This window comes from Schistocerca serialis, unplaced genomic scaffold, assembly GCF_023864345.2.
Source record: "Schistocerca serialis cubense isolate TAMUIC-IGC-003099 unplaced genomic scaffold, iqSchSeri2.2 HiC_scaffold_872, whole genome shotgun sequence".
Lineage (NCBI taxonomy): Eukaryota > Metazoa > Arthropoda > Insecta > Orthoptera > Acrididae > Schistocerca > Schistocerca serialis.
In genome coordinates, this window is record NW_026048488.1 from 15,001 (window position 1) to 38,358 (window position 23,358).

Below are 23,358 nucleotides of genomic sequence, written 5' to 3' on the forward strand. Positions count from 1 at the left end.
CCTTACCCTCCAAAAAGCAGTTATCGTCTCGACGTACAACGTTCAAACGTGATTTATATAAATCACACACACGTCTCCAACGCGTGAATGGATTCGTGCACTTGCAGATTCCGTGTAGCCCGAAAGCGTGGATTCATATGTTCAAAATGTTGAACGATAAGTTATTAGTCTCATACCATCCTTCATTACCAAACGTTAACATTGTGAATTACTGTTATGTGAAAATTCATGCAAAAGACTAATTCTCTATTAATAAATTTTTAAACACTTGGTGTAATGCAATTTAGTCAACGGGATACAAAGCTGGTTAGGTTAGGCGTCGCATAGACTACATTGGACTCCTGGAGTATGCAGCTTGCACTCCGATGTTATCCTGATGTTAACTCATGCTCGTTAAGTTGCACTACAAACATACCATGTCTTCTGGAACTTCTACAGCTGCATCAGGATGGTGGACTACATTGGTGCATCCTCTCTATATTTTTGGAGGCATTCGGAGCCCCAGTATAACTGGCATATCCTACACAGTGAGTGACAAATTCTGCTGAAATTTGTAACTTGTTTTAACAAGACTCATACCTGCAGCCTTTCAGGTTCACGTGAGCGAGGCTACCTACAGCGTGCATCATCCGTTAAGTTTCTCTGTAAACGTCGGATACAATACGTGGGAACACTTAAGTACTCAATATACTTGAAATTAGTGATACCTACAATCCTTTTCTCATGACTAGTCCACTGCACTAATCCACCGGTGTGAACTCTCAAATTTCACTGAAAAGTTATCAGACTGAACAGTCTATAACGAGAACTAGACCTTCCTGCTGTCAACATAAATTTTCATTATGGGAAGGGTGGTCATCTGGTTTGTATGGCTGGCTTCGTGTGGCCTTCCTCCGCTAAGCCAGTCCAGGCTGCGCACCACTTAAAGCCAGCGCTCTGTTATTTAATGGACATTTATAAATCTTTGTCTTTAGACTATTAGTTTTGTCCCGAGACTTCCTCTAGTGCCACGGAAGTTCTTTAACATGCCGTGTCATGTTTCTGCAAATCATTTTTCCACCTGTTCGTCTTAGCGGCCAATTGCGTTGTTAATTTTAAACTTCGCAAAGGTCATGTAACTGAACTGTGTGCGACGCATAAAATTGACTTAAAAAGATGGTCGTGATACTTGGTTGACCATGTAGTAGTAATATTTAGTGTATGTCAAGGTTATTCATTTACTAAATTACTGATAAGCAGTCAAAATTATTACAGATTTAGATTAGAAAACGTTATCGTATAATTACAAAATCTGAGGATCAGAAAGAGCGAGTACACAGGGTGAATAGTTGTTTAACATGAATGGTACTAAAATCTTGGCAAAGACGGGAGGCTGATGTGAATATGTAAGGTTATCTAATTTGTAGAAATATGAACTTAGGGTACTTGCTCGGTGAAAGCGACTACACCCAAACGATCGTTAACTAGCACGCTTGACAGATCAGTAAACTGAATGTGCTCGCCATCTCCCCACAAGAATAAGATTCGAAATTATTGCTCGGTCATAATACCTCCCAATAACTTCGGAGATGATTCACTAGTTTATCTGAGATCAACTCGGCTTATCAGACACGGCATGTCATTGAGTAAAGACATAAGTGTGCGGTTACGTTGGCTCTCGGTGACGGTGAATGTCTCTCCACACTCTCTCGCGTCAGCGCCTGTATGCCTTCCTGGGCACTAACGCGACGATTTTAAGACACTACAGACTACGTAAATAAAATTTCAGTTTACCCTATGGAGAGAAGCAGCCAATACCTAAGGCAAAATACTGTTCAGTGACAGCTCATATTTTCACTGCAAGTGATTTATAAGACTGAAAACACCGGGGAGTGAATAGCTTAAAAGCTTGGGCACACGAGACCTCGTGATACCTGGGTTTAACCGAAAACTATGGTAGTTCTTAGTGCTGTGAGACACTTCATCTCGCTGTCCGAAAAACGATCCGCGATTCAGACTACAGAAAGATTGACCTGCAACTTGCTAGTGTACAGATAGAGGTAATCTTAATTGGTGTAATAACCTTATCACTGAATGTTCACTCTAAAAATGTAAATATCAAGTAGTGTCAACCGAACTCAAACCAAATGGAATTAAACTACATTATGATAAAACACGAGGTGTCATTTAAGTAATACCGCTACACATCACGCTCAAAACCGACTGTGCGGAGAACTCTTGTCTCACCGTCTCTACATCTACATGGATACTCCGCAAATCACATTTAAGTGTCTGGTAGAGGGTTCATCCAACCATCACAATTCTCTATTATTCCAATCTCGTATAGCGCGCGAAAAGAACGAACACCTGCATCTTTCCGTACGAGTTCTGATTTCCCTTATTTAATAATGATTTTTCTCCCTGTGTAGGTCGGTGTCAGCAAAATATTTTCGCATTCCCAGCTTACCTGGGTAGCCTCACACCAAACGCTTAGATTCTGTTCCGTTTTTCCCAGTCATTCAGTTCCATACTGTGCCGTACGGGAAAACGTTTTCAGAAATTTCTTCTTTAAATTACGGCCGATGTTAGATACTGGTAACTTATTTTGGCTATGAAGGCTTCATTCGCCTTAGCTAGACAACTTTTTGTGTGGTCCTTGCTTCATCCGTCACAAGTTCTTTCACTTCCAAGGTAGCAGAACTCCAGTTCATCAGATTTGATGTCCCTAATTTTGGTCGGCTTTTTGATAATGTCACTGCTGCTATTCATTTCTTCAGTCGTTTTTCCAGTGACTCCAGTATATGTACTCACCACTGTTCATTCGATTTTACGTCGTGTATTTATCTTCAATTCAGACCAGCAGTGTCAATACTGCAACCTATCACTTACTCTTCCGCGTGAAACTTTAATCCGCTTCTTTGATTTTCTTAGCTGCTTCTTTGGTGTACAGGTTGAGCAGTGAGGAACAGACGGGATCGTTGCCTTACGCTTTGTTAGAGCCAAGCATTCCCCTGGTTTCAAAGTTGCTTTCCTCCTGAACATTTGTGTAATGCTCATTGCAACACTTGCTGTCAACGCTTTTTCTTACTTTAAACACCCTTCGAAAATTAGTTTTCTACTGGTCTCTAATATCGAAAGCAACGTAAGAGATGCCTCTCGTCCTTTAGTTCCTAAAGCCGAAATGGCCGTTTGAAGGAACCTCAATTTTCTTTTCCATTCCTGTGCGTATTGCCTGCAACTTGAATGCGTCAACTGTCAAGGCCATCTTATGATAAATGCGAGAACTATTTTCTCTCTCCATCTCTGGGAGTGTGCAAATATTTTTTCCGAAAGTATGAAGGCATATCGCGAGACACCAGCGTAAATAGTCGGAAACTCGAGTATTTGACTGATCTTACTTGATAAAGTATTTCAAAGCCCTCTAAAATTCAGTGATGGTGGATGGCCTTTGTCTCCATATGGACTAATTTCGTCTATTACTGCATCATTTTCTCTTAATGTTACCACCTTTACTTCTAATTTCGCTGAAAGTTTTCAGCACTTTTCACGTCCTGTCCTTCCAACTACAGTTTTTCCGAGGCAAACTAAAAAGCTACTAAATTGTGAAGTAGCGGCTCCTATATCGTAAACTGACATACGGCCGGGAGAGCGGTGTGCTGACCACGTGGCCCTCCATACCCGCATCCCGTGACGCCTGTTGGCTGTGGATGACACGGCGGCCGGTCGGTAACCGTTGGGCCTTCCGAGGCCTGTTCAGAGTTTTAGTAGTTTCAGTTCTTTCACCGGTAAAATGTATTGTTATCAAAGGCTTCTTCCACGTTGCCTTCCATATACCTGTTTCTGTCCTTTTTCGTGGTCACTCCTTTTAAACTGAAGCGCCTATTGCATTCATTACGCACAATGTTACAGATCTTAAACTGAGATTGAGTATCCCACTTCTTTCCACATTGATTCTTCCGGAGATTCCTGAAGCATGCGTAACTGCTGCTGCTGCTGCTGCTGCTGCTGCTGCTGCTGGGTAAGAGCTTACCACCCATCTGGTTTCGGTATCTGATCATCCCTTCTCTTGAGATTCTGAATCATTACTTTCTCCTCGCGCATCCCTAATACTTCGGCTGTATTCTCAAACTACACACATTATTTGTCCGACTGATGTTAAAATACAGGATTAGATTTTCATATTCTTTTACGTACGGAGTTACCAGTTCGGTGTAGTCACAGCAGTGTGTACATCTGGGCTAAATACCGTAAATTTGATTTTTGTCGGCTTCCGAAACTGTTCCGTAATTAGTCCCATGCGCCCAGATATTGTATGTGTTCATTCGAATCACTTCAAAACCGTGATACGTACATAGAAAGGATTAATTTTCGCGATTTGGGTTTTTTCCTTTACAGTAATCAGATTTTTAACTCTGCATTTTGCTTTTCTATTGAAATATTTTCCTTGAAAAGTCTCAGTTCTGAAAAATTTCTCCACATCGGATGAAGTCCCTTTTGATGTATCGTCAGCATTATTTCTTTTATAATAGCACTTCTTGCAATACTTGAAAAAGTCTCCCATTGTGTAGGTTTGAGATGAGATGTTACTAAAGCTATACGTTCTGTAATACAATTTGAAGCTTTTGGTTCCGGAAATTTTAAAACGTGTTTCCCTTCGTTTCACTATAGCATCCAAAAACGGCAGCCCACCCACAATGGCACTTCATCTGCCACTAAATTCTTCGGAAGGCTTAGGTGGTATAGATAATTAATGGAATGCAGGTGTGGCGCCCGTAGGTTTGGCTGCAGAATCTGCAGTAAGGCCCCATCAAAGAAATACTGTACGAACTTGTGAAGATTGGCGGTTGTGGTATTAGGGCAGCTGACAATTCAGCTCCTACTGCGACAGTTCATGCACTTACGCATGGAATTTAGTAATCTGGTATTACGGTTTCCGCTAGGCTTCTGGGTCAACTGCAGCAATCTCCTTCCTATGACACCAAAACCATAAGACAAATTTGATTATAAAATTGGCTTCACTGAATTCAGTGAGTCGCGCGTGTCGTCTTCCTTGTTAGTTTTAGGCTGCCTGAATTTAGGTAATGCAGCCAGTCAGAACAGGTGCAAGGTATCACTAAAACATTTAATAGTTGATGCTGGGCATAGGTCGCTAAGTTCCCCTACAAACAAATGTTTTGGACAGTTTGTTTGCTCTCTAACGGTTGTGATCTTAAAGCCCAGATCGACTGTTATCAGCGTGTATACACTAGAGTAGCAATCGCTTACGATTCATATCACATAACAGCTTCAGTATGATAGATAGAAGTTCCGGAGGCGATGTTAAATTTGCCGATAGCATAAGTCTTCCTTCACCCATGTTATTCAAACGGCGTTGCTGTTAGCTTGTCATGCACACGGAACTCGGTAGCTTTGCTCGTTAAGAACCTTGTAGTTGGTTGTGCCTTGTATGCGGTCGTTTAGCGACGTTGTGTATACTACTAATGAAACTAAGATCTATTACTCATACCTCACGAGCTACGTGCTGCAAACAGATACAATTTTGCACGTCATTCAGTGCTACGTGTGAATCGTCTCTGAAAACGTGTCAAAAGATTAGTGATAAAGTAAATTAAAACGTTATGCCTCATCCAAAGGTTTCTCTGCACAAACTGCGAAAGGTAGTAGTGATAAACGCATGCGTGCGGGGTTGCCGTGAGAAAAACCAGAAAAGTGTTGTGTAAAGTTTATTGGAAGTAAGGAGTGCTCACATTCTAGACTACTAGATTAATGTAGTCAGGGTAATATGCGCGCTGCGAACTATGCTGCCTCTAGATATAAATGAGTTGTAACTGGATTTAGTGAAATCTTCAACATAAGAGAACAGCTCTTCGTGAATGGCTTGACAGCATTTTAAATTTTTAAATTCGCTCAAGAACTGCGTACAACCTCAAAAATAATTTTTTTTTCCTCTCGAAGCAGTAATACGTGAACCATGTAAATACCTGGATCCTCCTTCCCGTGTCAAGTTCCGTAATACAGTTCGTAGCCTCCTTCCACAAGCCCTCCTCCCCCACAAAAAAAGCTGGCCGAGACAGTAACAGGGGAAAGACTCGAACCTTGTTTGGCCTAGCAGACAACCGAGCGAGGTGGCGCAGTGGTTATACACTGGACTCGCATTCGGGAGGACGACGGTTCAATCCCGCGTCCGGCCATCCTGATTTAGGTTTTCCGAGATTTCCCTAAATCGCTCCAGGCAAGTGCCGGGATGGTTCCTTTCAAAGGGCACGGCCGGCTTCCTGCCCAGTCCTTCCCTAATCCGATGAGACCGATGACCTCGCTGTCTGGTCTCCTTCCCCAAAACAACCCAACCTAGCAGACACATTTCAAAGACTTCATTCTACGTAACTACTGAGTCGATCCCTAGACGAAATCATCGGTATGCTACTATAGAAAAATATTACAAAAACATCAAAGCAGAAGTCTTGACACTTGACAACCTTATCTGCCCTGAACGCTATTGGTTACACGACCTCGTACAGAACTTAGATTCTGTTCATTTAATCCGGCAATATTGGGTCCATATGCCCTGTCTCTAACCGGTCATTGTAATTATTTTAACAACATTCATTACGATAGGAAAGTTGTGTAATCTGTTACAATCCATTACTTAAAAATCACCGTACTGAATAAAAAGTTCCCATTTGTTATTGAAGTATAACAGTAGACCCCTTACAGGTAAGTAGTTTGAACTAATCTTAGCAGAAATTTAAACGAAGAGTTTGTCAGGGAGAAATACCGCGATAAAACGCAATGAAAACAGGAAAGCAACATGAGCCTTGGAAATGAAAAGGGAGTTATATGGAGAACGTAGCATTTGCTTCACAAGCTAATAGTAACAAACAGCGATGTAAGAATTTCTCTAATTCCTGTCAATGATCACAAACTAATCTTAGTCTAAATTCGTCTACCTTCAGTACTGATCAAGCAGGTCTTATTTTATGCTAAAACAGAAGTGATCTTATTAGGATGATAAAACTATTTTTCTAAATCTGACGTGGAGAGTAGTTTTGGGCCGAAATCTATAGTACAATAGTTTGATAGGAATTGAAGAAAATTATTTTACTCTCGTCACTTTTCGCGGGCGGGTTTTGGGGGTTTGGGGAAAGAACTTCAGCTGTATAAGCGAAACAGGGCACTTAAGCACATACAGGATAGCTTCTATCAGACCCGGACGACTGGAGGTAGCTCACAAACACTCCTTTGGAGCCGGCCGGAGTGGCCGTGCGGTTCTAGGCGCTACAGTCTGGAGCCGGGCGACCGCTACGGTCGCAGGTTCGAATCCTGCCTCGAGCATGGATGTGTGTGACGTCCTTAGGTTAGCTAGGTTTAATTAGTTCCAAGTTCTAGGCGACTGATGACCTCAGACGTTGTCGCATAGTGCTCAGAGCAATTTGAACCATTCGTTTACATGAACACAGCTAGGGTACTACATACGTGAGACCTCTTTTAGATTACGCGACACTACTTGATCGCGGTTTCGGGGTACTGGGGCCCATACGCATCATCGAGCCGATGAAATAAACATAACATGCGGTATTCCAGTAGCTTGTCCGGTCTCAAACGCCGAGTGTACGAAGCGCTGAAACGATCAAATTGGCGGATAATGGACTTAACAGACATGAACATCCGTAGCTAGTTCTGACAGTCATGTTTTTCACTACTCCTGCCGTGTTAAATTACATACCAATAATAGAGGTTCGCTGGAATGAGTGAACAAGTTGATGTTCAGCATCGTGTAGAAATTTTCACACTAATGAAGGGCATGGTGGCAAGTAAAGTCACGTGATGGCATTTCATAATTATGTCCTAGAACTAAGAAGTGTCTGATATTTTGTGAAAGGACAGACATTTGTCAATGAATTTTACTAAGAATATTAAAGGTACCATACGAATATCAGTTTGTTGAGTGTGCAGCTCGTCCATTGGGTTTTACCGTGTAAAGCAATGCCCAGTACTGAATACTGACCGTAAGCTAGTCGTATACACGGCTTCGTGTTAAGTTAGTGCACGTAGTGGTACTTTGCATTCACGTTTTTTTTTCTCAGAGAAAATAGTGAAATCATAACTAAATGAACATTAACGTATGTGACCAAGGATGTACGACGAACACTGCACTATGAAAAGGTCACACCGAGCGACGTGGCGCAGTGGATTGCACACTGGACTCGCAATCAGGAGGAGACTGTTTTCCGTGACATCCCTAAAGCGTCTCGTGGAAACGCCGGCATGGTTCTTTTAAAAGGACACGGCTCACTTCATTCCCCAGCCTTCCCTGTTCCGATTGGACTGATAACCTCGTTATTTGATTCCCTCCGCCAATCAACCAACCAACTAAATGTCACAGAAAAAGCTTTGTCTCAACGTCACGAATAAAATTTTGGATTCTGAATGCACGGTCGAAAATACTGGGCTATTAAAAAGATTTTCACTATGTAATGATAGAAAAGTAATGAAGTGAAACTATGGTCCATTAAAATGAATTTTAGTACAACGCTGCATTAACGTATTGAGTCCTGGGGATAAAAACTAGTAAACAGTTTTCGTCATGTGTTCTTTTTGTTACATGCATTCTGAATTGCGTGGTTTTAATTGTCTAAATTTTGTAAAATATTAACAATACACATGTATTCTTTGTGTCTTAGAGTAGAAGATATATTTAAGATCAAGATTTCTGTTAACGGAATTTTTTTAAAAAGCAGTTGTTAAGAACACAAATGTTAGAGCTCTTGCACACGGTTCTGCGTCCTTCATATTGGCGTCAAGAGACACTTTTTCTCTCTACAAATTGTTAGAGGTGATCAACTTAGTTAAATGGACTTAGGTTTTTTACCTCAGTGAAAAAGATTTCTTCTCGTGGTTCATCAGACCCACAGAGATACCATGTTAACCAACAGATGCTCCTCTGGAGAGCTATGGGGGACTTCCCACATTAAACGACTGTATCAGCTCATTAGCCAAAATCAAACTGAAATATATAACGGATAGTCCTTTAAATTTTGGTACTTCATTCCCTGTACAAGATCTTTTGTACATAATCCAACAATTAAGAGCGAAATCAGTAAAATGGTGAAACAGTCTAACTGGCCCCTTTTCGTTCTGGTATTTGACATATTTTTGAGCACTTGACCATCACTTAGAAGTACCTCGTGGCTCACTTCAGTACAGCAGAAGAAAATAAGACTGAAATCACTCTTCCCTTCCCCCCCCCCCCCCCCTCCCCCAGTAAGCAAGGTATTTCTTCATTGTTGACAACTGAAAATGGTTTCCTGACAGTCGGGTTACATTTAGCCAAAGCACAGGTGTTTTCCTCAAAGTAAAAAAGGTACTCTTTACACAGTACAGGAAATACGGAACAAGCTTTGAGGCTGTAATCTGAATGACCCGTATGCATAATTAAAATTTCGACAATTGCTGTAGTCAACTAAGAAATAATTCTATGAAAAACGTGAGAGGTACGACTGTTCCACATATTAAAAGCAACAAAGACTAAATCTGACGTATAGAGTATCGTATTGCTTCAGAATACCTTGAGTGCGTGCTGTCGGCAGTCATTCTGCTGAGTCTTATCTCCAAAGATTAAATAGCACTGCTAGCAGTATGTGGTACGATCTAGAAGCAGCAACTGAAACTACACAACCTACACGAACGTGTGTTTTGTGTCGGTGAAAACAGTTCATTAATTTTATGAAGTGAAAACTAAGTACACGTGTACCCACGGACTGAAAAGTTAATGAATTTAATAATGGTTACCAGTTATTTCATATAAACTTAAGAGCTGATCCTTCTGTTCTTTGTTTCATATAAAATTTTGTCTGAGTAAAACGGCTATTACAGTTGTCTTTCGCTTTCAGCTACATATACTAGGATCAGAAAACAAATCATAAATTGATATAAAGGAAACATTGTGAAAGTATCGACTTAACCGTCGTTGACAGTCGAACAAGATTCAGCTCTTCAATTGTTGGAATTTAATGGTCGAATGTGTTATCAGAAAATCAGTTTCGGTAGTTACGCGTCCTGAAAGTGTGGTTTACTGGTTTCATCGTTGCATAGGGTGGCCACCTTCACAAAAGCCCGGAGCTCGTGGTCTCGAGTTCGCGTTCTCGCTTCCCGAGAACGGGGTCCTGGGTTCGATTCCCGGTGGGGTCAGGGATTTTCACCTGCCTCGATGACAGCGTGTTGTCCTCATCATTTAATAATCATTCAAGAAAGTAGCGAGATTTGACTGAGCAAAAGGTTGGGAATTTGTACGGGCGCTGATAACCGTGCAGTTGGGCGCCCCACAAACCAAAACGTCACCTTCACAAAAAGGAAAGCGTTTATGTCCATAAATCTTTGACTCCTGCGTTCATACATGTATTTCGTGCTATTTTAAATCATAAATCTCAAATTTGTCTTAAACGCTATTGCATCATGTCACTGTGGTATTTTGAAACTGGCGCTGTTAGATCGGTTACGGCTGCTACCGTGGCAGGTTATCAAAATTTGAGTCTGAACATGATGTAACAGTTGGCGCACGAGAAATGGGACACGGAAACTCTTATGTAGCGATGAAGTGGGGATTTTCCCGTTAGACCATTTCACGAGTGTACCGTGAATAACATGAATCTTGTGAAACACCTAATATACGACAAAGCTGCGGTCGGAAAAAGATACTGCAAGAACGGGACCAACGACGACGGAAGAGAATCGTTCAACGTAACAGAAGTGCAACCCTTCTGCAAATGGCTGCAGGTTTCAAAGCTGGGCAATAAACATGTCAGCATGCAAATCATTCAACGAAACATCATCGGTACGTGGGCTTTTGGAGCCGAGGGCCCACTCGTGTACCCTTCATGGCTGCATGACACAAAGCTTTACGTCTCACCTGGGCCCGTGAAAACCAACATACGACTGTTGACTGGAAACATGTTGCCTGGTCGGACGAGTCTCGTTTCAAATTGTATCGAGCGGATTGACGTGTACGGGTATGGAGACAACCTCATGAATCCATGGACCCTGCAAGTCAGAAGAAGACTGGTTAAGCTGGTGGAGGCTCTGTAATGGTGCGGGGAGTATGCAGTTGGAGTGATACGGGACCCCTGATACGACTGACAGGTGACACATACGTAAGCATCCTGACCTAACGGTTCAAATGGCTCGAAGCACTATGGGACTTAACATCGGAGATCATCAGTGCCCTAGACGTAGAACTACTTAAACCTAACTAACCTAAGAACATCACACACATCCATGCCCGAGGCAGGATTCGAACCTGCGACCATAATAGCAGCCTAGAACCGTTTGGCCCCAGTGGCCGGCTGTCTGACCTGTCTATTCATGTCCATTGTGCATTCCGACAGACCTCAGCAATTGCAACACAATGACACCCCACACGTCCAGAATGGCTACAGTGTGGCTCGAGAAACACACTTCTGAGTTTAGACTTCAGCTGGTCACCAAACTCCCCGACATTAACATTATTTAGCATATATGGGATGCCTTGCAACGTGCTGTTCAGAAGAGATTTCCACCCCTGTACTGCCATGGATTTATAGGTACCCCTGCAGGATTCATGGTGTCAACTCCCTCCAGCACTACTACAGACATTGGTTGTTTCCATGCAACGCCGTGCTACGGCACTTCTGCGTGCTCGTGGGGGCCCTACATATTAGGCAGGTCTAACACTTCCTTTGGGCGTTCAGTGTACATTAGAATGATAAACGTAAGTGCGCATTTTTATTGTATATTCATTAAGGGGAATTGTTGGGTTCTACAATATACCAGCGCCAAATATTAATCTGAAGAAAGTACTGTATGGGGAAACAGAAAACGCAAAGTTAAACAGTAGAAAATGTAAGAATACGGGAGAAACGTACATGGCATCCCTATTGTTGCAGCTTCGGTCCGGGAGGAGCAGAGGACGCCTGCGAGACGTCGCGGTCCGGCGTCCACCGCGCTGCAGCTGTGTCGGCGGGCGCTGCGGCTGTGCCGGTGTGTGGTCGCCAGGCTGCTGCAGTGGTTCGCCGCGCGGCCGCTGGGCCAGCGAGCGCTGCAGGCTGTCAGCCGCACGATGATCGCAGCTGAGCAGGCGACCGTCTGGGCTGGGTCCGCCACGGCTAGCTTGGCCGGTGAGGCTCCTCCACTCTTTATCACTGATTTCTGTGCTATCTGCTACAGTCGAAGGGATCGCTCATCCTTTTCCACGAACCAGTGCTCATGTACTCAGTTTACGGTTGTAAAATAGAGAAACGTACGAGGTGCTGCCCAAAATTTCCGAAAATAATCCCGTAATCAGAAAACTTACCTTAGACCTTAATTTCCAGTCACCTTCAAAGTAGTCCCCTCGAGCTTGTATGCAACGCTTCCAGCGCTACTTCAAACAATGGAAGTACAGCATGAAGCTGGCTGAACAGTTTACAAAACCAGTTTATCCCATATGACCCCTATGAACTCGGAAACGAAGCTTTTTCAATTTTTCATTTTCGCGATGAAGAAATACCAACGGGCTAGATCAGGTGATTTACGTGATACTGTTGTCACGTTTCTTGCCAAGAACTCGTTCAGTGAGGGAGGTTTGTGACTGCGTTGTCATGATAAGTTTGTTCTCTAATCTAGCAGGTCGTTTACATCTAATATCTTACGTCGAATCTTTCTTCCGGCATACAGTACAGTGGTGAAAGTTACGCCACATAGAATGACTTGGAATGAAGTAATGGCACCAGCTGCATCTAGTTTTTGATTATGACCTATTTACAAGACCTGTTTCCAGTGGTTATCTGAAAATATTGAAAAATGGTACAGTGGAAAAGTTAGCTGAAAAAGTAATAAACAGCTTGTAAAATTTTTCTACAATCGTGATAGAAAAGTTGCTTTGTCGAAGATTTATTACGTGTTATTATTTACACTGTTTTCATGAGGTTGATGGACGTGTGATAACAGTATTTTGCTATTTTTCATCGTCACTTCAAGCAGTATATATTTTACCTGTTAAGGTACCCGTCGATTCTTTAGTCTTCCTTCAATCCTTCCTACAACTGGCTTAAATTTTATTTGGAGATGTTATCATTCTCCAGTCAGTCTTTCAAGATGTTCATTAAAGTTCCTCCTTTCTTGCAACGTAGAAATAACACAAACGGTTGCAAGTAACTGTTCGGTACACTGGTCTAAGTTTACTCACCTGCAAGGATGTGTTAATCAGAATGAAATTTTAAGAAATCGGAAAGTTTCATTGCGAGAAGGCAATGCTCAAAGTTCAAAGAAGATACGTTCAGACTACTCAAGAATTAAAATTAAACACGTTCCTACCTATGGCACGCATGCCCTGCTAGGAAAATCAAATGATCCTGGAAAGGCATATGTGCCGAAGGCTGGAATGAGCTTAATTTTTTGACTGGAGCATATCGGCTCCAAACTTTAACCATTGTCTTTTCGCCATGTAACTTTCGGTTTCTTCAAATTTCATTCTGACGAAAACCACCTTACGGGTGTGAAAAATTAAATAAATGTACCAAACAATTATTTGCAACCGGTTGGTTGTAAGATTCCTACGTTGAAACCTACATACGGTTGCTGAGACACAACCGTGTTTAAATCTGAAAAATTTTCTTGTATGGTATGTTAAAAATCGGAAGTTCCCCCAACTTCCGAATATCGGAATCTGTCGGATCTTGTGCATCTCTTTATTCCTATATGAAACCTCATCGGTTGCTAGTCTTACAACATTAAAATAGTTTCTTTCGTCCTTTTAATTTTGACAACCGTTCAGTTCAACATACATTTTGCTTTCGTCATAGTCAAATATGACATAACTCAATAGTTAAAATGTTTGAGTTGTTCCATTGTTAGTCTTTGTTCCTACAGGATATTTTCCTTCTAAAAACATTGATTTGTCTTTGTGCAATCGCCAAATGGTTCTCTTTACACAACTTACCCAGTAAAAATACACAATGGAAGTAATCTTCATTTTCCGCTGGCACTGTGGCGTCGTCTGCATATAAAAGGCAGTGTAAGGGGAATTTCTGTTAATCTTAACTCCCCGTTAAATATTGCCTTTCAGTGTGGGTGAAATTCTGCACCCTAGCCTGTTTTGTGGTTAAGGCTGTGTTAATGCCATTTATATTCCAAATAAGCCCTGTGTTTGTAAGGAACTTCGAAAGGTTTATTAGGTGTTGATACCTTCTTTCTCATAATCCCCCATAGTTTTTATCAAAATCATTGAAACCCTTCAATCAGTGAACGCTAAATAGGGTTTTCCTATTGTGCTTAGTTTTTAGACTATTCGTTAACTGCAAATTCTGCATATATTGTCGACCTGAACCTCCGAAATCTCGTTCTTTCGTCGCCCAGTATAGGCAAGAATAGCGTACTTGAGGCTGAAGCTATAGCCTTTCCCTTCCTCACTATTTTTGCAAAAACTTCGTGCTATGTCCATTATGCTTTATGGTCCATGCAGTTATGGTGGTCTCCATTGTTTGAGCAGTGATATTACATTTCTGCTTCTGAAATAGCTCCACTTCTTCATCATATATTAATAATCGTAATCTCTTTCGTAGGTGGGGTGCCTCCATATTTTAGCAATTAAGCATTTATCATCCATACGAGTTGCTTCACTATTTCTGCGTAATTTAAGGTTTACCGTAGTTCCTCCATACGTCGGTCGTCTATACGTCGGGAGTTTGCTCCTCTTTGTTCTGTGTGGAACATGTTGCTTCGCAGCACAGATTATTCTAATGATCTCGCCATTTTTCTGGCTGGGTGCTTCAGCCACTTTTTCTGCCAGAATTTTCATTGTTACGCTTCCACTTGCCTTCCGTGAATTTCTTCCCTTACGCTTACAAACCTATGCAAAGATTCTTGACGAGCTCGTTTCGCTGCTCGATTTGCTGCATTTTTGTTCTTAAATCTGATTATTCTCTTCCACTGGTTAATTGATAATTGACACAGGCTTCTTGTTTCTGTTCATAACTTTATCTAATTCTGATGGGCAAATATTTAACCCTTTCTTACTTAAGATTTTTTTCCCCTAAGGCTTCGTCAGCTGGTTTCTTCAGTGTTTCTATTTTCAGTTTCTTCTATATCTTCTGTTTATTTCTTGTGCCCTAGTTGTCTTACCTGGTCCAGATCTCATATGGTATGTTAAAACTTCGCAAATTCCTTACTTTGTCAACTATTTTTTTCCTTCCTCAGTTTGGTGTACACACATGTTTGAGATGACAAAGTCAGAACCTATTTCGTATCCCCTGTGGTGACGACGACGACGACGACTTAAATCGTCGAGCTGACCATGTGCATTAATTGAGCTTTCCTGCAAAAGCTATTTGTTATCTTACACTTCTTAACAGAAACAAAATATCTAACAAATTTCCTAATTATTTGATACTCTCCAATACTACCACACTCTGAGACAGGTTTATTGCCTACCCTTCTATTTTAAATTTACTGTAAATATTAGTTCGTGCTTGTTAGAAAAGTCCAACGCTGATTGCAGTCTGTTGTAGAAAGACTCTTCTTCCTCAGGCGCGTAGGCACTAATGATATTAAGTTTTCTCTCTCCTCTATGGCGTTTAGAGCGATACTTTTTCAATCTAACTATACCCTATAATACTTTCACATATCTTACATACGTAAACGGAAACATAAAGCTACACCTCTCTCTCTCTCTCTCTCTCTCTCTCTCTCTCTCTCTCTCTCTCTCTCTCTCTCTGGAAAAAAATCCATCCTGGTGGAAAAGATCTCCAAAGATGTCAGAGAAAAGAGAGAATTCAGCTTTATTGTCCAGAATACAGCGGAACCCTGCACAACTGAACTTTCTTGACTGAGTGCACTTTAGTATGCAGGAGATTGATATTGACTCCCAGCCAGGTTGCACCAACTGGTAGAGTGCTTCGCACTCTGTAGGTGTAGGACAAGATGAACATGGTACTATAACAAGATTGCGGAGGGAAGACAGTGTCTCCTCGGTGTATCGGTCGCACATGGCAATAGTGAAGTCTAATCGGCAACTTCCTTCAAAGGAGAAAACGATATTTGTAGCCGAAATGGGCGGCCAGGGGCTCGTTGCAGACGTATCTGCGAAAAGCAGTACCCTCGATGCCGATATCCTTCCACCAGACAGATCAATCAGAAAGTTACGAAGCAAGAACTGTTAACCCACTGCTTACCCCGCGCGTCTTTCCAAGGGAACTGCTACCTTCTTCCACAAGTAGCCAGACTTGTGCTCTCCTCATACCTAGCCAAAATTAAGCAAATGAAAAATCATAGCGTTATGTAATTGTAATGTCGCAACGTAATAATCTCCTTTTCGTATTTCGATAAGTCTTGTAGGAACCATTTCCTTAGTTCAGTTTCCTATTTATTAAGAAATAGTGTAACACATCGCGAAAGAAAATACTAACGGAAAAATCGCAAGAGTTGTGCAGATAAACGTTAGTAGTCACGATTCTATATCTGAAAGACGCCTATTCAAATTCCATTCCAGTCGCTTAAGATTGGCGCTAGTAGTGCCTCTGAGGATGTTGTAAATCGTGTATACTTTAAATACACACTATAACGGTCATGAGACTTAGTTACCTTTGACATTAGACGAGATGAGCTGATGTTAATCAAGGGCGCCTCTGACGACAGACTCAATAATCAACACCTCACTGAGTTTGAACGAGTTCGTGTAATAAGGCTACTGGAAGTTCAATGTTCCTTGTGTAGTATTGCGGCAAGACTTCGCAGTAAAGTTGCCCCTGTACATCGCTGCTCGCCGCGATGGTCATAAGAATGTACAGTCGCAAGAAGACCGGGTTTTAGACAGCTACGTGGCATTACAGAGGGAAGGCCACTGTTGTTATATTGCTAGAGAAGGCCGAAATGCACGCGTCAAACTCACGCAGGCTGGCGTGAGGTCTGAAACAGGATACCGAATGAATGCTATAAAGAAAAGTACGTAGCTGCTGGAATGCTTAACTTTAATCCATCATTTGTATACATAGTTATCGTATGAAGCATCTCATCAGGAACTATCAATTGCTATGGCGCCTTGCTAGGTCGTAGCCATTGACTTAGCTGAAGGCTATTCTAACTATCTTCTCTGCAAATAAACGAGGCTTCGTCAGTGTTGCATCGCTAGCTAAGTCGTCCGTACAACTGGGGCGAGTGCCAGTACGTCTCTCTAGACCTCCCGTGTGGCGGCGCTCGGTCTGGATTCACTGATAGTGGCGACACGGGGGTCCGTCGTATACTAGCGGACCGCGGCCGATTTAAAAGGCTACCACCTAGCAAGTGTGGTGTCTGGCGGTGACACAACTGTATTCAGCGTCTGGCTCTGAAGCATCATAACGCATTTGAAGCAGCAATTTGAGCAGCAGTTGGTACCAAGGTGACTCGCCGAACTGCTACAAATCGGTTACTTCATATACTGCTCAGAGCCAGGTGCCCTGTAGCACGCTATCCACTGGCTTCAAACTACCACCATTTGCGACTTCAGTGGTGTCAAGCGAGAGCTCATAGGGCAGGATAGAAGTCAGTTGTTTTCTCATGAAAGCCGGTTCTGCCGCTGATGGTCGTGTTAGGAGGAAGCCAGTTGAGGGCCTGCAATCAACCTGTCTGCGTGTTAGGCGCACAGGACCTATACCTGAAGTCATGGTTTGGTGTGACAAAAAGACCCTCTCGCGGTTATCCCACACGGGCTGACTGCAAAACCGTAAATCAGCCTGATCAGACGTGTTGGGCTGTCATTCATGAACAGCACTCCAGGGCATGTTTTCAAACAAGATAACGCTCGCGAACCTACCTCTCCTGTAACCCAACGTGCTCTATGGAGTGTTGACATGTTGCCTTGGCCAGCTCGATCACCAGATCTCTCTCCAATCTGGCATATATGCGACATCATCGGAGAAATCGTGTCATCAACAACCAGCATTATCCGTCCCTGTATTGACAAAGTGCAACAGACTTGGAATTCCTGCTCCCAAAGTTACATCAGAGATCTGTAAAACACAATGCATGCACGTCAGCATGCTTCCATTTGACAACCTGGTGGCTATACCGGTTAGTAATGTACTTGCATTTCAAATTTGCAACGGCGTTTCTCGCGCTTACAATAACTTTTGATCTTGCAATGTTAATCACTTAAATACGCCACCTAGACAGTACTATTTCCGAAATTTCATTACTCTAGATTTATCGTTTTTTGGTTAAAGATTTTTCCGTCATTTTAATTTTTCAAGATTGCTTTCTTCATATATCAACTATAGACTGTGCCCCATGCTATGTGCTTGATCTACAACGATCAACTTATTTTTATTACACAAGCTGAAATTGTTGCAGATCGTCAGCCAGTACCTTTCACGTGGTACGTCATGATGCCTATAGTTATGGCGCTGATGGTCATCAGGACTGGATCTGCTCTCGCAGAAAGGTACCTCAACGTCCAGCTGCCGGACAACAGCGATCTGGTAAGGTTATAAATACACAGTAGCCATTGCTCGTTAAAGCTTCTGACCAAATGCAAGTTACATATAGTTTCCGACTTAAAGCTCTTCAGAGTTTGACTAAAGAATTCTTTCAAAAATAATTCTAAAGAGAACGAATTATTAACGGTGGTGCTGGCTTCTTAAACATGACGTCACAAAGATGAATGCCTTAGAGGTGAAAATACTTGATTGACGTCACATGAGCTTAAGTGGCGTACGTCAACTTGGTTTCTATTGGTTGCACACTTTAGCCTCCCAAGAGACTTTACATTGACTAATACCTTCCACCTAAGTTAGTTGCGCGTAAATTATGCATAGGGTCGTAGCACTGCTTCTAACCTTAAATCCTGCAAGTTCGTTCTAATAGATTCCGTTGTAATAATTTGAATGTGTTGACGTGTGCACGCAGTTACACCCCAAGCACACTGGTGCTACGCACTGCAGTCATATATCCTCACCGACGTGATAGTACGAAATAAAGTAATGAAAAGGTAAGAAGTCTGTTGAAAACAGTTAGGAGGGAGATAGGTTAATGGATATGTAAAACGTGTGCATGTATGTAACTATTCATTTAAGTAAGTTTTCAAGATGTTTCTGTGATTGCTTTTTAAGATATAACAAAGACCATAGTGTTCCCATTTAAAGTTTTATTGAAGGTATTTCGGAGGCTAGTCTCATCAGATAGCAGTTCCGTTGTTTACCTCACGAATTACGTCTCGAGAACAAACAGTATCGAAACATTTACATTTCTTTTACAGTGAATTTTTACTGTACAATATTTTAGGTGGATTAGTAACAAAATAGCCCGAAATAACTTGGCATACCTGTAGTCCTATGTATCTTACGTATTTCCCTAGAGACCATTGCATAAGGGAGTAATATGTTTACTATTTACCAACTTCACTGGTTTTGTCAAGTATTTAACTTTCCTTGGATTCGAGATGTAGCTTCCTCTTCCCAGAAAATGTTACTGTAGTTGTACCCCCAGATTACTATTTCTTGCACTGCAGCTTAATTTCTATGTTGTATAGATACACCAGAAATATTTTAAGATAATTTTCCAGATATCATCGAACATTTCCAATTTTACTGTAGGTTAAATTGCATCACAATCTAATCATACTGAAAACAAAAACAAAACGTAGTATGAGATGTTACTCTTGATCCAGTGGCAAATAGGTGTCAAGAACTCCATTTTTCCACAGGTGAGCTGGCTCCAAAGACAGCACATAGAGCTGGAACGACTTCAAGCTGCGGCAGCGTGGGACATACGCACCCATTCTGTAGATGAAAGTGTAAGTCAATCCTCTGCACTGTCTACAAAAAATACGTTTTAACGGGTTGTCTGGGAAAAACTGGTACTCTGGTGAAGTGGCACGTTACTAAATCTACGAGAAACTAAGCGGTAAACAAGCTGAAAATTGGTCCTTTCACAATATTATCCTAAACAGTACAGAGTTAACTGTGTATCTCTGCACAAAGAGGACGGAATAGCATACACCGAATCATCGAAAGGAAATCTTTCATAACGAAAGATATCGCACGTAATGTCCTTAAAGGTATTTTAATTAAGACATAACTATCGTCAGGAGTGGAACGGTAACTGAGCGACAACGTGTACGACGCAGCTTCCCTACACTGTGCAACGATTTAGAGTACAATATTGTTTGCAAGCATTCTGAGTTGCTATCTAAACTTAATTTGTACTATACATAAGGAATTGCCAATGACAATCTTTCATTCTGTTTCTAACACATTTATCTAAGAAAACACGATTGTGATGTATCACTTTCTTCAATTTCACTTTCAGTGGGTGAAATGAGATTTAATACAACAATCTTCCTTAAGTTGGTTTAAATGTGATACCCGAAAAGAATATAGGTCTCTTAACAAAACGTATGACCTGAAGAAAAATATTCAATGATGCTTATTTTCGTATTTCTATATCTTCCTATACAGGGTGTTGCAAATCGTTAAGGCCAAACTTTCAGGAAACATTCCTCACACACAAAGAAAGAAAATGTTATGTGCACATGTGTCCGGAAACCCTTAATTTCCATGTTAGAGCTCACTTTAGTTTCGTCGTCCACCTGCGCTCAATGGAGCACGTTATGATTTCATACGGGATACTCTACCTGTGCTGCTAGAACGTGTGCCTTTACAAGTAAGACACAACATGTGGTTCATGCACGATGGAGCTCCTGCACATTTCAGTCGAAGTGTTCGTACGCTTCTCAACAACAGATTCAGTGACCGATGGATTGGTAGAGGCGGACCAATTCCGTGGCCTCCACGCTCTCCTGACCTCAACCCTCTTGACTTTCATTTATGGGGCATTTGAAAGCTCTTGTCTACGCAACCCCGGTTCCAAATGTAGACTCTTCGTGCTCGTATTGTGGACGGCTGTGATAAAATACGCCATTCTCCAGGGCTGCATCAGCGCATCGGGGATTCCATGCGACGGAGGGTGGATGCATGTATCCTCGCTAACGGAGGCCATCTTGAACATTTCCTGTAACAAAGTGTTTGAAGTAACGCTGGTACGTTCTGTTGCTGTGTGTTTCCATTCCGTGATTAATGTGATTTGAAGAGAAGTAATAAAATGAGCTCTAACATGGAAAGTAAGCGTTTCCGGACACATGTCCACATAACATAACATATTTTCTTTCTTTGTGTGTGAGGAATGTTCCCTGAAAGTTTGGCCGTACCTTTTTGTAACACACTGTATACTCACGCCTTTGATCATTGCTGTCGTCCACCATTGTAGGGACCCCCCAGGGGATCCACAACTCTTTTGTGGATACGTGCGTAGCGAGCACGGGGCCCCGAGCTAATGTGGCCTTCCTTCCTTTCCGGGCTGCATACCTTCCCTTTCCGCATCCTTCCCCATCCCCTGTCTTCACCCCCCCCCCCCCCCATCACCTCTGGCTGATTCCTTCACTTTCTCCCCCTCTGGGAGTATGGTTTGCGCCTACGTCCGGAGACGGACGCTTGTAAATGTACCGCATTCTTCTTCTTCCTTGCTTGTATGTCTTCTTCCTTCCTTTGTCCATCTCCTTTCCTTACCTCTTCTCTTTACCCTTTTCTCCGCTGCGGCGTTTGAGACCCCCTCTTCTTTCCTTTCCCTTTCTCTTTCTTCCTCCCTGTGCGTGTCTGAAGGCCGACCCACGCACTTCCATGCGTAGCCGGTGACGGGGTAACGCGTAATTCCCCGCCCCGGGTAGACAGGTAGGACACGTACGTACCCCCTGGTAAAGGCCAGGCCCAGGGAGGGGTGATTACCCGAGCTGATACCTTCCGAAAGTGCCGATTGGTCCCTCCGTCCGTTTGTCGGGAGGTGTGACCTGAGGTGTGAACAATCACCTAAGGCGGGTGTGCCCTCGGTGAGGGCCCCCACAAGGGAGGAGCGCGCCATCGGAGACGCCGGTAATCATGGGGGATTCTTCCGCAATGGTTTCCTCACCTTCCACTATGTCTGCTCACAAACGTAAGTTCACTGAGTCTCAGCCACAGACGGTTCTTCCATCGTTGCCACAGTTCCTTGTTGTTTCTCGGTCTGACGAAGGTCACGACTTTTCCACGGTCAACCCTTTCATTATTCAGAAAGGTGTCGACGCAATTGCGGGTCCTGTAAAGTCTTGTTCCAGACTACGGAATGGCACACTGTTGTTGGAAACACACAGTGCCCTCCAGGCTCAAAAATTGCTGCGTACTTCTCTGCTCCACACCTTCCCTGTCCGGGTGGAACCGCACCGTACCTTAAATTCCTCGCGTGGAGTCGTTTATACACGCTCCCTCGATGGATTGTCTGACGAAGAAATTCAGCACTACCTGTCTGACCAGGGAGTCACCGCTGTTCATCGGGTTATGAAAAGGGTTGACTCGAACATCATTCCAACCCGCACTGTCTTCTTGACATTTGACAAAGTTCAACTCCCATCAAAAATCAAAGCAGGCTATGAGATAATTTCCGTTCGCCCTTATGTCCCAAACCCTACGCGTTGCTATCGATGTCAGCGGTTCAATCACACCAGCCAGTCCTGTTCCAATCCGGCCAAATGTGTTACGTGTGGCAGGGATGCCCATGAGGGTGCTTGTCCACCTCCATCCCCTCGCTGCATCAACTGTATGGGTGACCACGCTGCTTCCTCTCGAGATTGCCCTGTTTTTAAGGACGAAAAGCTGATCCAGGAAATAAGAGTGAAGGAAAAGGTGTCGACCTTTGCTGCTCGAAAGTTACTCGCCAGTCGACAGCCCACCGTGCCTCAGAAAGGAAAATACAGCGCTGTCCTTGCTTCTCCTCGGCCAACAAAGGAGGCGGCCACGCAGACTTGCGATCTCACATTTAGTACCACGGTCGTCAGATCGGCCAGCGCAAAGATCGCCCGTTCAACCTCACCTCTTTCGCCTGCCCACTCTATGGCTCACCCTTCGTCGGGTTCTGCTAAATCTCGAGCCCAAAAGTCAGACGCCAAGTCTTCCAAAAAAGAGCATTCTCGTGAAGAGTTTTTACGTACTGCAACTTCACAACCATCGGTTCCTCCTTCATCTAAACATACCTCCAAGAAGGCTACGAAGAAACACAGTTCCTCTCCTTCTCCGCCCAGGCGTGTCCCATCTACAGCACCACCTGGCGGAAATCGCCCTCGGCCATCTTCTGTGTCGCCGAGGCGCACTGTTGGTGGCCGGTCAACTGGCCGATCGTTGGTGGCAGGAGCTGCTCCTGACCAACCTATGGATCAGGATCTTCTGCCTTCGACTGAATGCCATTCCATCCTGTCGGTCGCAAGCTCTGAGCAGTCGTTGAGTTGACAGCACCCTTGGTGACGTTCCTCCATTTCTGTTCACCCTATGTCCATTATCCACTGGAATATCCGCGGCATTCGCGCCAATCGGG